Source organism: Nomascus leucogenys, chromosome 25, assembly GCF_006542625.1.
Source record: "Nomascus leucogenys isolate Asia chromosome 25, Asia_NLE_v1, whole genome shotgun sequence".
NCBI lineage: Eukaryota > Metazoa > Chordata > Mammalia > Primates > Hylobatidae > Nomascus > Nomascus leucogenys.
The window spans coordinates 26,106,006-26,120,780 of record NC_044405.1 but is presented as its reverse complement, the minus strand read 5'-3'; positions in this window follow the sequence as shown (position 1 = coordinate 26,120,780).

The window sequence follows — 14,775 nt, the reverse complement described above, 5'->3', positions numbered from 1 at the left end:
TGTAGGTGCACAGAAGCTAAGAATTGAGGTTTAGGAACCTCCACCTAGATTTCAAATAATGTATGGGAATGCCTGGTTGCCCAGGCAAAAGTTTGCTGCAGGGGTGGAGCCCTTATGGGAACTTCTGTTAGGGCAATGCAGAAGGGAAATGTGGGATCAGAGCCCCCACACAGAGTCCCTACCAGGGCATTGCCTAGTGGAGCTGTGAGAAGAGGGCCACCGTCCTCCAGACCCCAGAATGGTAGATCTGACCATTGATAGCTTGCACCATACACCTAGAAAAGCCACATACACTCAATGCTAGCCATCTGGGGGACTGTACCCTGCAAAGCCACAGGGACAGAGCTGCCCAAGACCTTGGGAGCCCACCTCTTGCATCAGCATGACCTGGATGTGAGACATGGAGTCAAAGGAGATCATTTTGGAACTTTAAGATTTGACTGCCCTGCTGGAGTTTGGACTTGCGTGGGGCCTGTAGCCCTTTTGTTTTGGACAATTTCTCCCATTTGGAATGGGTGTATTTATTCAATGTCTGTATCCCCATTGTATCTTATTTTTGATTTTACAGGCTCATAGGCAGAAGGGACTTGCCTTGTCTCAGATGAGACTTTGGACTGTGGACTTTCGAGTTAATGCTGGAATTAGTTAAGACTTTGGGAGACTGTTGGGAAGGCGTGATTGGTTTGGAAATGAGAAAACATGCAATTTGGGATGGGCCAGGGGAAGAATGATATGGTTTGACTGTGTCCATACCCAAATCTCATCTTGAATTGCAGCTCCCATAATTCTTATGTGTCATAGGAGGGACTCAGTGGGAGGGAATTAAATCATGGAACCAGGTCTTTCCCATGTTGTTCTCATGATAGTAGATAAGTCTCATGATATATGATGGTTTTATAAAGGGGAGTTCCCCTGCACATGTGCTCTTGCCTGCCACCATGTAAGACATGACATTGCTCCTCCTTGCCTTCCACCATGATTGTGAGGCCTCCCCAGCCATGTGGAACTGTGAGTCCATTAAACCTCTTTCCTTTATAAATTACCCAGTCTTGGGTATGTCTTTATTAGTAGCATGAGAAGACTAATACACATGGGGTGTCATCCATCCTGTTTTTGTCTTTGTCTTTATAGCAGAATTTAATATTCTCAGATAATACAGCAAATGCACATTATGCTTTTTCCAAATACCTCTTTAGTTAGAAAATTTGCAGTGCAAATTAAGAAGTAGTTAGAAAACAACAGTGAAACTCTGCTTAAGAATCTGGCGGGATGCTGCTAAAGCAGCACTTACTGGTACATTTATAGCCTTAAATGGTTTTATTTAATTTGAACAAATAAAATTATATTTAATATTTAGTCTTACTAAATAATAGTCTTATATAATAAATACTTAAATATTTAAAGAAGACAAGTAAATTAGTTAAGCATTCAATTCAAGAAGCTAGATTCAAAAAAACAGTGGAAAGGAGACGACTTGGATTAAGAATAGTTAACAGAAAAGCTGAGGTGATTTTAATTACTGGGAAGCTCCATAGCATCAGTGGGGTACTGACTTAAGTAAGAAAATAAATGCAATCAGAGGCTTAATATAAATAAAATGCTTTATGCCAAAGATGGTGATTGCTACAGAATATTCTACATTACTCAGTTCAGCTCCAGGGCGTTAAAAGATTGGAATGAGAAGTATGGTGAGTTAATTATTCAGGAATTACTATGGAAACTGAATGTCTAACCTAGACAAAAAAAAGTCTATGGAAGGATCTACGAAAGGATGGGTGAGACTCAGTTTATTTGATAATTTAGGAATAATCACAACGTACTTGTTTGGAAGTTATAAAAAGTCAAATTCCAAGTTGTTATAAGTAAAAGACATCGATCTAACAACTGGGAGTGTTCAAATGGAGCAGGGTGCCCTGTGAAGTTGCATCCTTTTGGTTCTTTCTGGAAAGAGTTCAAGAAGGTGGGAATATCTGTGAGTAATGGAGAGAAACTAAATGGGAGATTCCTTTCCTTGTGGGAGACTCAGGATCCTAAGAGCCTATTGATCTAGAATAATAATATGATACTGTGGAGTCAATTCTAGTATTTAAAAGCTGCTTTCTACCAACAAAATTCTATTACACATAAAATTTAGAGAAATGTGATCTTATAATCATGTTCCTGGGGCAGCGTGAGCCACTCCAGATTACTTTCTTCCTAGCATTCATTATGATTAGCAGCTATCTTATTTATTATTTGCTTATCTGCTGCTTATATTATTATATACTATTTGCTTATCTGCGTATTGCCCTTGTTCTCCTTCCTGAGAACAGAGACCACTTTTTCTGAGATCTCTGTGTACTTGGTACCTAGTAGTGGACTTGCATAGTCGATGCTTGGTACATATTTGTTTAAAGAATGAGTCTAGAGTTCTTAACTTTCTAAATGGTCAGTATGTCTGGTTCAAAAGATTCATGAGCCCTTGAAATGTGTATCTAAATTGGGTCTGTAGGGGGAGAAAGTCCATAGATTCTATCAGACGTTTAAATGGCCCCCCGATCCAAGCAGGGCTGAGACCATGAGTTCAGTAAGAGGAGAAAGAAACAAACAGGAGTTTATATTTTTTCCTCTGGAACATTGTGGAAAATTTAGATTTAGTGCAATTCCAGCTGAACTTCAGTGTAGTTGCTCTGTTGGAAAAATCTTCATGTGACCTTTCTAGAAGTTGACAATTTGTATAGGATGTAAATCTGATGGTTCAGCTTTAATCACACTTGACTCAACAAATTCCCTCTCCTACCCTATCAGATAATAGATTTGTTCTAGATTTTTTTTCAGTTTTGAGGAATATTTGTATTTCTTAATACCATGAAAAGAATTTCAGAGCTCCCTGAAACACCTATCTCTCTCTCTTTTTTTTTAAAGCACCCACTGGCTTTAGAACAGTGTAGCCTCCTTGGGTGGAATTTCTGCTCAGAGAAGCACTCACACAAACACAGAAATATACATGCTTGTACACACACACACTGGTGCACACACACAGAGACTCACTATATTCCAAAGGAGGAAAGAAAGCGAGTCTGGACAGTTTAGACAGCTAATCTACATCGTTTAACCAGATCATTTTTATTCCTGTATGAGTAATTTACAATTATCTCATTATGGTAGAGACTGTGGCAAGCTCCATTCTGTTAGGAGTTAAATATACACTTAAAATTAATCCCACCGGCAGCTGTGATTGGAGTATAAAAATAAAATTTGGTAAGAAATCATAAAATAGCCTGGGCCTTGGCCTGTTTTTGACTTCAGATGAGTTACTCTTATCTCTGTAAGTCTCTCATTCTCTGTCTTCCTTCGTATCCATTATTTGCATTCCCATAAAATCACAGAATATTACAATCAAACCCCAGACCATGATGGCAGCCCTGAAACTCCAGCTTCTTTATTCCCATCACCTGTCTCCCTCTTACAGGGCTAGTGGGCTCTTTGACAGATGACAATAAAGTTGGTCAGGCGTGTATCACGATTCTTTCAGCCCTGTCTAGCTCTGAAATGCAAGTAGAAGAAGCCCCACTTGAGAATCTTCTGTGTGACCCCCACGTGCAGGAAAGAAAGAGTCAGCCCTACCTGTGAACACAGGTGAGGGGTGGGGAAAACCTTTTATTATGTAACGTGATGCTCATTCGAGAAGGGGTAAGAAGGTTCTAAATGAGAAAATGTAGCCTCAAAATGTTCTTTCCATTTTGTCCTTTGACCTGGAGCTAGAAAATAACTCAGAAAGACTTTTTTTTTTCTTTATTCAGGGGGCAGAGATGAAATGGAGGGAAAACGCCTAGTTACTACTTCTGACTTCCAGAGATGCTTTTCAGCTGGGTAGAAGAAGGAACTCTGTTTAAACCAAGAACTAATACTATGAATTTGTAGGGTAGTTGCATGTTCATAGACCTTGTCCTCTGGAGCATGTGTTAATCTCTTTATATGTGGAGCATCTGGAATGTTCAGTAATTAAAAGAAAGTTTGGAGCCAGATATTTCCTTGAGGAGCCTGGAGAGGTTTAGGCTGCAGGTTCTGTGTAACCCCTGGCACTCAATGACATTTCCAGTACATTGGTTTAAATTGGGCATCGTAGATGTATTTGGTGGTGAGTACTGGCAACTCGAATGCAATAGGGATACATGAATGCAGGCAGGACAGAGGTACGTTTGTTGTTCTCAGGCACTCACACTCCAGCCGGGAGTGTGTTTCTCGCAGTTATTTGTGCCAGCAGCCAGTGGCTTTGGAATTTGCACGTGTCCTGCACCGTCACTTGCTTTGGGCCTGGTCACTTCCCCCCCCCCAGCTGTCCTTTCCCCTGCCCCTGCCTGGGTCCTTCTCTGCGAGATCCACGTTGCATTCCCTGGCTTCACGCGGGGAAGCCCCACCCCGCCAACCCCATGCCTGAAGCTGCTCCTCCTTGACTTTGTGATCCAACGGGCTGTATTTCTTGTTGTCTTCCTTTTTCTCCACTTGGCCCAGCTTTTGTATTTTCCTATCACCTCTGTGAATGAAATTCGTGGAGTCGTGATTTCCCAGGGGAAAACAACATTCCTCCCCCACTCTCTAGCACCACATTTGAAAGGGATTTTTTTTTTTCCCCCAGCTACAATCCATAGAATTTCTGTATTTGGACTTGACTTTTACAGCCTGTCTCTCTGCAGCCATTCATAGCTTCTTGGTATAAAAGGGGCAACAAGTGCTGACCACCTGAGTGGTCACTGAGCTCAGGACCACATGTATAAAGGGCATCAATACCGACCAGCAAAAACAGCCCATTGTGTGTGCAGGGCGGCTCTGAGGTGATCCCACCCTTGGGTGATGAGCAGGGCTCAGCTGCCCCCAACTTGAAGTAGCACCCAAGTTCATGATCATCCCGAGGGCTGCTCTTCGGATTCCACACCACGCTGTGCCACGTAATTGCAGAGTTCAGGTAGATGCAGGCACCTCTGAAGCCGTTGCTGCAGCCCGTGTTAATTACTCTTCTTCTCCTAGGAATTCAACAGAGCCAGGCTCCAGCGGTAGGAACTCTCACCCTGACAGCTCCAGGCTCCTGTCAGAATCACCAGCACATATACACCATGGAATACTATGCAGCCATAAAAAATGATGAGTTCATGTCCTTTGTAGGGACATGGATGAAACTGGAAACCATCATTCTCAGTAAACTATTGCAAGGACAAAAAACCAAACACCGCATGTTCTCACTCATAGGTGGGAATTGAACAATGAAAACACATGGACACAAGAAGGGGAACATCACACTCCGGGGACTGTTGTGGGGTGGGGGGAGGGGAGAGGGATAGCGTTAGGAGATATACCTAATGTTAAATGGCAAGTTAATGGGTGCAGCACACCAACATGGCACATGGATACATATGTAACAAACCTGCACATTGTGCACACGTACCCTAAAACTTAAAGTATAACAATAATAAAATAAAATAAAATAAAAAAGAATCACCATTTGAGAGCATTGGGTAAGGACCACAACAGCCCCTCCTCAGGTCTTCCCTGGGGCATTTTAAGTCTTCTCAGTGAACACAAATGAATTCCCTTCTTCGTACCTAAATAAGGCAGCTGATCAACCTGGCACTAAAAAGGTGGACTAAGGCAAAGAGGGCAAGAACAAGAATGAGAAACATTCTTTGGAGCCCCCTAACAGGAAACATATTTACTTTTTGCATTTCTGCAGACATTCAAAACAATTCCTGAACATTAAGAATCGTGCACCGATTTGGAATAATTGAAACTGAAATGTGAAAGGAATTACATTTCACTAATCCATTTACGTTGGTATGAATTGCTTCTCATAGCCAACTGCCAGATGGGCTGCTTTATTTAATAACTTGAATGCTAAAGTTCCCCCAGGCAAGGAGACAGTTCTACCACCAACTGTGGAATTTTCTTTCCCTTTCTCCTTTTTCTTGAGGTGGCCTGGCTTTGATCCAAAACTTCCTGAGCTCTCAGCCAACGGGAGTACCTGCTTGCCTCTCCCCAGTTCCATCCGCCCATGCTGCACCTCGAGGGGACAAAAGGGGAAATAAAGAACATGGCCTGTTTTGTTCCCATCCCATGATGGCTCAATTTCTCATAATTTATAGAAATAAAATACGCATGACGGCTACACTCGAAGCACAGGAACAGGAACTCTTAGGACTTTGTGTCAAATAGAATCATCAAATAAAACCCTTTTGAGTCAAGGGCACTTGGGGAAATGATGTCAGGAAGGCCATCTTGGTTGTGCGGCACAGCAAGGCTCAGGGAATTGCTTTTCCCAGGAATCAAAGCACTCAGAGAGCCCTCCAGGATGGTCCTGTTGTCTTCTTCTCAGAGACTCTAAGCTCCTCTTTAATCAGGTTTGATACAGAGTCCAATTATTTGTCTATTATGAAGGTTTGAGATTGCAGAGATGTCAGGAGGAAAAAAAGGGTTAGGGCAGAGATTCTCCACATGGGGGCTATGGAATCTCTGAGACCCTTTCTGTGGGCCATGAGGTCAAGAGCACTTATATCATATAATCGAAAAGATTTTCTTAATATAATATTAAGGTGCTATTTGCCTTTTTTTTCACTGTGTAGACATTTGCACTGATAATGCAAAAGTGATGCTAAGTGTATTAGTCAGAGTCCTCCAGAGAGAAACAGTAGGATGGAGAGAGAGAAGAGTGGGATAATACATATATACACGATAGATGATAGATAGATAGATAGATAGATAGATAGATAGATAGATAGATAGATAGATGATAGATAGATGATAGATAGATAGATGATAGATGATAGATAGATAGATAGATAGATAGATAGATAGATAGATAGATGATAGATAATTTTAAGGAATCAGCTATGTACTCGTGGGAATTAACAAATCTGAAATCTGCAGGGTATACCATCAGGTTAGAGACTCAGGGAAAAGTTGATGTTTTAGTCTGGAGCCCAAAGGCGGTCTGCAGGCTGAATTTCCTCTTCCTCCAGAGAGCTTAGTTTTTTCTTTTAAGACCTTCAACTGATTGGATAAGATCCACCCACATTATGAAGAATAATCTGCTTTACTCAAAATCGATGGATTTAAATGTTAATCTCATCTTTTTTTTTTTTTTTTTTGAGACAGAGTTTCGCTCTTGTTGCCTGGGCTGGAGTTCAATGGTGCAACTTCGGCTCACTGCAACCTCCGCCTCCTGGGTTCAAGTGATTCTCCTGTCTCAGCCTTTGGAGTAGCTGGGATTACAGGTACCCACCATCATGCCTGGGTAATTTTTTGTATTTTTAGTAGAGATGGGGTTTCTCCATGTTGGCCAGGCTGGTCTCGAATTCCTGACCTCAGGTGATCTACTCGCCTTGGCCTCCCAAAGTGCTGGGATTACAGGCGTGAGCCACCACGTCCAGCCTAATCTCATTTTAAAAGTACCCATGCAGAAACATCTAGATCAGTATTTGATCAAACAATTGAGCACCATAGTGTACTCAAGTTGACATAAAATTAACCATCACAGTAGGTAAAACTTCTGGTGCTTTAGGATAAATGAAGGCCATGGATTCAAACTTAATAGTAGTCATTGAATTCTTCTTGATGAAATAATCTGAAATAATTTTATTAAATCTCAAATCCTGAGTTTATCTTTTTTAAGTTTAAAAATTAATTTTAATGTTATCACCTTTCTCTGTTACCATATTTGTATAATTATTTTCATATTTGCAAGCATAGCATACATGCATTATGATATCCTTTTTCATTTAATTTTTAATTAATTATTTTTGTTGGTATATAAAGATTGTACATATTTTGGAGGTGCATGTGATATTTTGATACCTGTATACAATGTGAGATGATTCAATCAGGGAAATTGGGGTATCCATCACCTCAAACATATATCATTTTTGTGTTAGGACCATTACAAATCTTCTTTTCTAGGTATTTTGAAGTACACAATAAATTATTATTAGCTATAGTCATCCTACTCTGCTATTGAACTTTAAAACTTATTCCTTCTATCTAACTGTATTTTTGTACCCCTCAACCAACTTCTCTCCATCCCTTCTCACCACCTGCTCCTTTCCAAGCAGCTGGTAACCATAATTTCCCACTGGGAAGATTTCCATTCACCACCATCCTTCCGGGGTGTCCCAGTAAGGGGTTGTGGTGCTGCAGCTGTGCACTTCTGGGTGGTGCCCACACATGGTGCGGGACCATCTGTAAACCAAGCCCGAGTCTTCCCTTCCTCTGTCACCTGATCATAGGGAACTTCCCATGAGGCCACGGTGCAGGCTGGAAGAGAGAAGGCAGTATAGCACGAGTGGGGACCATGGCCATTGGGGTCACTTCTTCATGTAACTTACTCATGTTTTCAGGGCCTGCTTGGGCCCAGTCAGGTACAGACCACTCCTGTCTGATGATGGACTGCTCCTGTGCATGCCCAACTTTATGGCGTGGTGGGTCATGTGCATGCCCAACTTTATGACCCAGTCCGTGATGGGGACCTCAGGTCACATGGTAACCTGGTAGCCCATGGAAAAGTGTTTAGTTTCTATCAAGGCCCAGTTGCAGGCCAAGAGCTGTCTCAAAAAGAGAGTGGTTATCTGTGGAGGATGGCAGAACCTTCCTCCAAAATCCTAGAGGCCTCCACTGCAATTCACCTACAGGGACTGCCTAAAGCTCCACACTGCATTCCTCTGTGCCACTGACACCTCCAGCACCATTGGATCTGCTGGGTCATGTGGTCCAAGTGGCAGGGCAGCTTGAACAACAGCCTGGGCCTGTTGCAGAGCCTTCTTCTTTTCTGAGCTCCACTCAAAACTAACAGCTTTTTCTGGATCACTTGATAAATGAACTGGAGGAACACCCAAACATGTTCCCTCCAAAATCCAAATCGGCCCACTAGATGTTGTCCCTCTGTTTTGGTTGTAGGAGGGGCCAGATGCAGCAACTTATCCTTCACATTAGAAGGGATGTTTCAACAGGCCCAATACCACTGGACTCTTGAAAATTTCACTAAGGCAGAAGGCCCCTGAATCTTAAATGGATTTCACTCTCACCCTCTGACATGCAAATGTCTTATCAATAATTCCAGAGTAATTTCTACTTCTTGCTCACTAGGTCCAATCAGCATAGTGTCATCAGTGTAACACACCAGTATGACATCTTGTGGAAGGAAAGGCGATCAAGTTCCCTGCAAACAAACTTGTGACATAGGACTAGAGAGATGATAGGCCCCTGAGGTAGGACAGTGAAGGTGTATTGCTGGCCCTGCCAACTGAAAGAAAACTGCCTCCTGTGAGCCTTATGGACAGGGATGGCAACAAAGGCATTTGCCAGATCAGTAGCTGTGTACCAGGTACCAGGAGATGTGTTGATTTTCTCAAGCAATGAAACTACATTTGGTACAGCAGCTGCAATTGGAGTCACCACCTGGTTAAGCTTATGAAAATCCACTGTCATTCTCCAAAATCTGTCTGTCTTCTGCACAGGCCAAGCAGAAGAGTTGAATAGGGATTTGATGGAAATGACTGCCCCTGCATCTTTCAAGTCCATAATGGTGGCACTAATCTCTGTAAACCTTCAGGGGTGCAATATTGTTTTTGATTTACTATTTTCCTAGGTAGAGGCAGCTCTAACAGCTTCCATTTGGCCTTTCCTGCCATAGCAGCCCTGATCCCACAGGTCAGGTAACCAATGTGAGGATTCTGCCATCTGCTAAGTGTGCCTCTATTCTAATTATGCATCCAGCACTGGGGAAATGACCACACATGGGTCTTGAGACCTCTTGGACCTACCGTAAGTCAGAACTGAGCCAAAACTCCATTAACGACTTGATCTCAATAAACCCTACCCTAATTGAATGGCCCCAGTGATGTTTTAGGTTCAGAGGCAGTGTCCAGCAGGTCCTTGAAAAATCTGATTATTTCCTTTCCCACAATGCACAGTCATTCTGGCTAAATGCCAGAGGTCCCTTTGGGAAAGCATCAGAGAAACTTTAACAGTATACATTTTCAGTAGTGTACCAACGTCCTTCTTCAGGGAGACCTGGTCTCCCTTTCACGCAAGTGGCTCTGCATCTATAAACTGGCTCAAGTCCAGAAATTGGTTGAGGGCTCATGATTCTGTTTTTATGATTTGAGTTAGACTTTTGTTCACCTGCCATGAAAGTTTTCTGCTTATACAGACCAAGTAAGAAAGTAGTAGACTTCCCATTTATTTCATTTCTAGGAACACCATGATTAACTCCAATGTCATAGGCCAACATGAGTCAGACTTCTGATTGCTGAATTGCCTCTGCTGTCCATTATAGTAACTGCACCCACCTTGCCTTTGGGGATTGAGTGCTGCCACTTGAGCCCTGCCACCCCAGGATCCAATTATCCCCATTGCATTTAAGTTTTCCAATTGAGTAATCATGGTTCCCACGGTAGGTTCTGGCATACAAGGAACAGCGATCACAGAGTTCTTCAGGGATGCTGGGGCTTCCATACAATATTGTGTGGTTTCCCACAAATGCCCAAAAGTGTCATCTACAGAGTCAATGAGTTCTTTGCTTCATAAGGTGGTGAATTAGGAGTATTAAAATTATTTATTTTGTGTATCTCTATTAACAGTTCATGCCGTGGAGTATCAGTGCTATCTGTACTATTAGTACAATCTTTCGCATTTTTAGGTCTAGTCAGATTAGAGAGCAAAGTTGAGAAACTCCAAAACCAATTAAGAAAATTCATTCTTAAAATCCTGTTTCTTTAGAATCACTTTTGGTACCAAAATCTGCATTAGAGATTGAATTACTTATTGAATCTTACTGATTGAATCAGTGAGATGTGTGGAAGGGGATTTATTAGGGGGAATTGGCTCACATGATCACAGCGGCAAAGTCCCATGATAGACCCACTGCAGGCTGGAGAAGCAGAGGAGCCGTTCATGTGGCTCAGTCCCAATCCAAAGCCTCAGAACCAGGAATCCCCTAGGGTGGCCCTCGATCAGGCCAAAAAGCCCTGGTCGGCTGTGGTGCAAGTCTTGGAGGCCAAAAGCTGAAGAACCTGGTGTCTGACATCCAAAGGCAGGAGGAGAAAAAGCATTCTGCTCCAGAAGGGAGAGAGAAAGCAGAGACAGTGCCCAATCCCACTTCTTCTGCCTGTTTTCTTTCAGTCAGGCCCTCAACCAATTGGATGCTGCAAACTCACATAGAGGGTGGGTCTCCCTCCTCAGTCCACTGACTCACACACCAGTCTCCTCTGGAAACATCTCACAGACATACCCAGAAACGATGCTTCACCAGCCATCTAAGTATCCCTCAACTCAGCCAAGTGGTCACCTAAAATTAATCATCTCACAGCTCCACTGCAGCTGACTCTACATTTTGGCCAGGCCAACTGGAATCAATGTGCGCCATGCAAAGCACCTCCTCACCATGCTTTCTGCCCAATGCCCCTTTCCTGGCCTCACGCTCTTTCCTCATCTTTTACCTGTTTGCAGACCACTCAATCTCCAGTTCCTGAACGACCTGCCCTTCAGACCCATCCGGCCTCCAACTCTTCTTATTTAGTTTGGACACACACAAACCCATCTCAGATTCTTTCTCTTTTTCTTCTCTCAGGAACATTCTTCTGACACTTGCATGGCGCAGCATCTGCCTTCTTTCATTCTCTGCCCACACATCATCATCCTTGGGATGGCTCTCTGAGGACCACCCTCTGGAAAGGGACACACTGGCTGTTTTCCATCCTCTTACCTTGCTTTATTTTCCTTCTTAGTTTATATGGTTTGGCTGTGTCCCCACCCAAATCTCATCTTGAATTGTGGTTCCCATAATCCCAACGTGTCGTGGAAGGGACCAGGTGGAGATTATCCAATCAGGGGACTATTTCCACCATGCTGTTCTTGTGATAGTGAGTGAGTTCTCACAACATCTTATGGTTTTATAAGGGGCTTCCCCTTTCACTTGGTGCTCACATATCTTCCTGCCACCATGTGAAGAAGGACATGTTTGCTCTCCCTTCTGCCATAATTGTAAGTTTCCTGAGGCTTCCCCAACTATGCTGAACTGTGAGTCAATTAAACCTCTTTCCTTTATAAATTACCTGGTCTTGGGGATGTCTTTATTATCAGCATGAGAATGGACTAATACAGCAGTCTTATCTTTTGCCATGGTATTTCACATTTCCTTTTTACTTGTTTATTGTTTTTCTCCCCCTGTCTCATTCAATACCATGGACATGTGCCTTTTTCATTCACTATCATGGCCCTTTATTTAAAACAGAACCCGGCACATAGCAGGCACTCAATGCATGTTTGTTGAAGAAATGAATTCACTCCCAAAGTCTCCTTTTCCCTTTTGATGTACAAATAACAGTTCTCAAAACTTGCCTTTTTTTAAAAAAAGGAAGAAAAGTCATTTCATTCCAGGAAACAAAATGCTTTCTTTCCTCCTCTTCCTTCTCCAATTTCATCCACCCAGTCACACCCCACGAGTCAGTGCCTCTTAGAGACAGTGTCCCTTGGTGGCATAATACACATGGGGTCAGCATTTGACTTCTTGATTTGGGAGTGGCATGGACACAGGCTCATTTGCCCAAGTCAGATGAGATTTCCACCCCCACATCAGAACTCCAAGTCATTGCCCAAAGTGGGAGTGGGAATGAGAGGAGAAAGGAAGAATTTTGTAATTCATCCGGGCTTCAACTCTAAACATTTATTTAAAAAATACTTTTTTTTTTACTATGACAGCATATATATTGCAGAAAATTTGAAAACTATATAAACTTAGTTTTATTGATTGATTGATTTTGATATGCCCATGTGGAATCCTTATCCAGTGCTAGACACTCTTCACAACAACCCTGTAAGGTAGATACTATTATTATTTTATTTTATAGATGAGGAAACTGAGGGACAAAGGTTAAGTATTTTGCCTGAGGTCACACAGCTTTCAGGGGGAGAAGAGGTTGGGTTTAAACCTGAATCTGCCTCCAGAGTCTGTGCTCTTAAACACTATGTGAAAATAAAATAAAAATAAGATGTGTGATTTAGAGATAACCAGTGGCTATTTTTCTCTTCTTTGTGAGATTTTGTTTTCCTCTTTCTCTGTTTCTCTCTCTCTCTCTCTCTCTCTCTCCCTCTGTGTGTGTGTGCGTGTGTGTGTGTGTGTGTGTGTGGGGGTCTATAGGCAAATTCTGGGCCATATTGTAGATTGCTGCTTTGTTTTTAAGTAATGTACTTCATAAAATATTACATACTTTACATTTTCTCATGTCATTAAGTGCTTTTAAGACATGATTTTAGGCCGGGCGCGGTGGCTCACACCTGTAATCCCAGCACTTTGGGAGGCCGAGGCAGGCGGATAACGAGGTCAGGAGATCAAACCATGTGGCTAACACGGTGAAACCCTGTCTCTACTAAAAATACAAAAACAAAATTAGCCAGTCATGGTGGTGCACGCCTATAGCCCCAGCTACTCGGGAGGCTGAGTTGAGAGAATGGTGCGAACCTGGGAGATGGAGCTTACAGTGAGCCAAGATCACGCCACTGCACTCCAGCCTGGGTGACAGAACAAGACTCTGCCTCAAAAAAAAAAAAAAAAAAAAAAAAGACATGATTTTAGTGGCTTCATGGCATCTCATCCTATGGATGTCTCACCATGAATGTGACCTGCTCTGATTATTGAACACTGAGGTTGTTCTGTGTTTTCACCATGAGGAATCCTTTCCATCTGCTGGCCACTTCCGTGAAGCCTTATGGTGACAGCTCAGCAGTGGACGCTCTAACCTCACTGCTGTGGTTCCTCAGGATTGGGTTAGGAGAGTGAGGCTTTGGCTGACATCACTGATGGCTTTTTTGTATTTATATATTAGTGATATTTTTACATCTGAATCCAAGCATGGGTTTCCATCATCATCCAATGATGCTGCAGTCAAGAACAACCTCATTTGCTTAATATGCAGTGAACACACAGGTGTGACTCGCCCACCCCATGCCAGAAGTGAATCGCCTGATGGTCCTCACCAAGTAGTGGATTTATGAGGATGTGGAATAACCTTTGCAGGAAACAGAGAGCTTTTATTCCACCACTGCCCCATTCCAAGACTTTCCATCTCAGCACGCCAGTGTCACTGATCTGCAAGCATCTTTGAGAGACACACGCTGCTAGAGCACATTTTCCAAACAACAGAAGCCATTACCTTGGACAACGTTAGCCATTGTTGATGGAAATAATGCTAACATTCAGCTTCCCTGGAGCAGGGATGTTCACAGCATCCCCAGGGATCTGGCCTATGATCAGGCCCTGAACAAATGCTTGTTAATGTCCGGAATGAATGAAGGTGGTGAGGCAAGCCCCCAGCGTCTGATTCTGCAAAGTGAACCCACCTTTTGCCTTTCTCCAGGACTCAGGATGATCCTCCCCAGCTCTCATCCTTACCTGCATGTTCCCCCAGTGGCAAGCAGGCAGATGGCCACTCCTGCAGCAGGGACCCTCTGCTGGGGTCTTAAGATTGCACCCACTCTTAGTGGTTTCTCTCTCCCCACACCCGCTGCTGGTGTGGTGCAGCGTCTAATCTGATGTGGGCCAATAATGACCAATGAGGATTTGTGAATAGTACAGTTAGCGAAGAGATGTTTACCCATGCTGTATAAAACAACCAGCAACCAAGTTTGTTAGCACATGGGTGTATTTTCTATGTCTGAGGAGTGTTTCAGCCCACTGATGATAAGCCTGTGGCCTGTAGAGCTACTGTGTGGGGGCCAGAAAGCTACAGGTGCCTGTGAATGGGCTCAGGACCT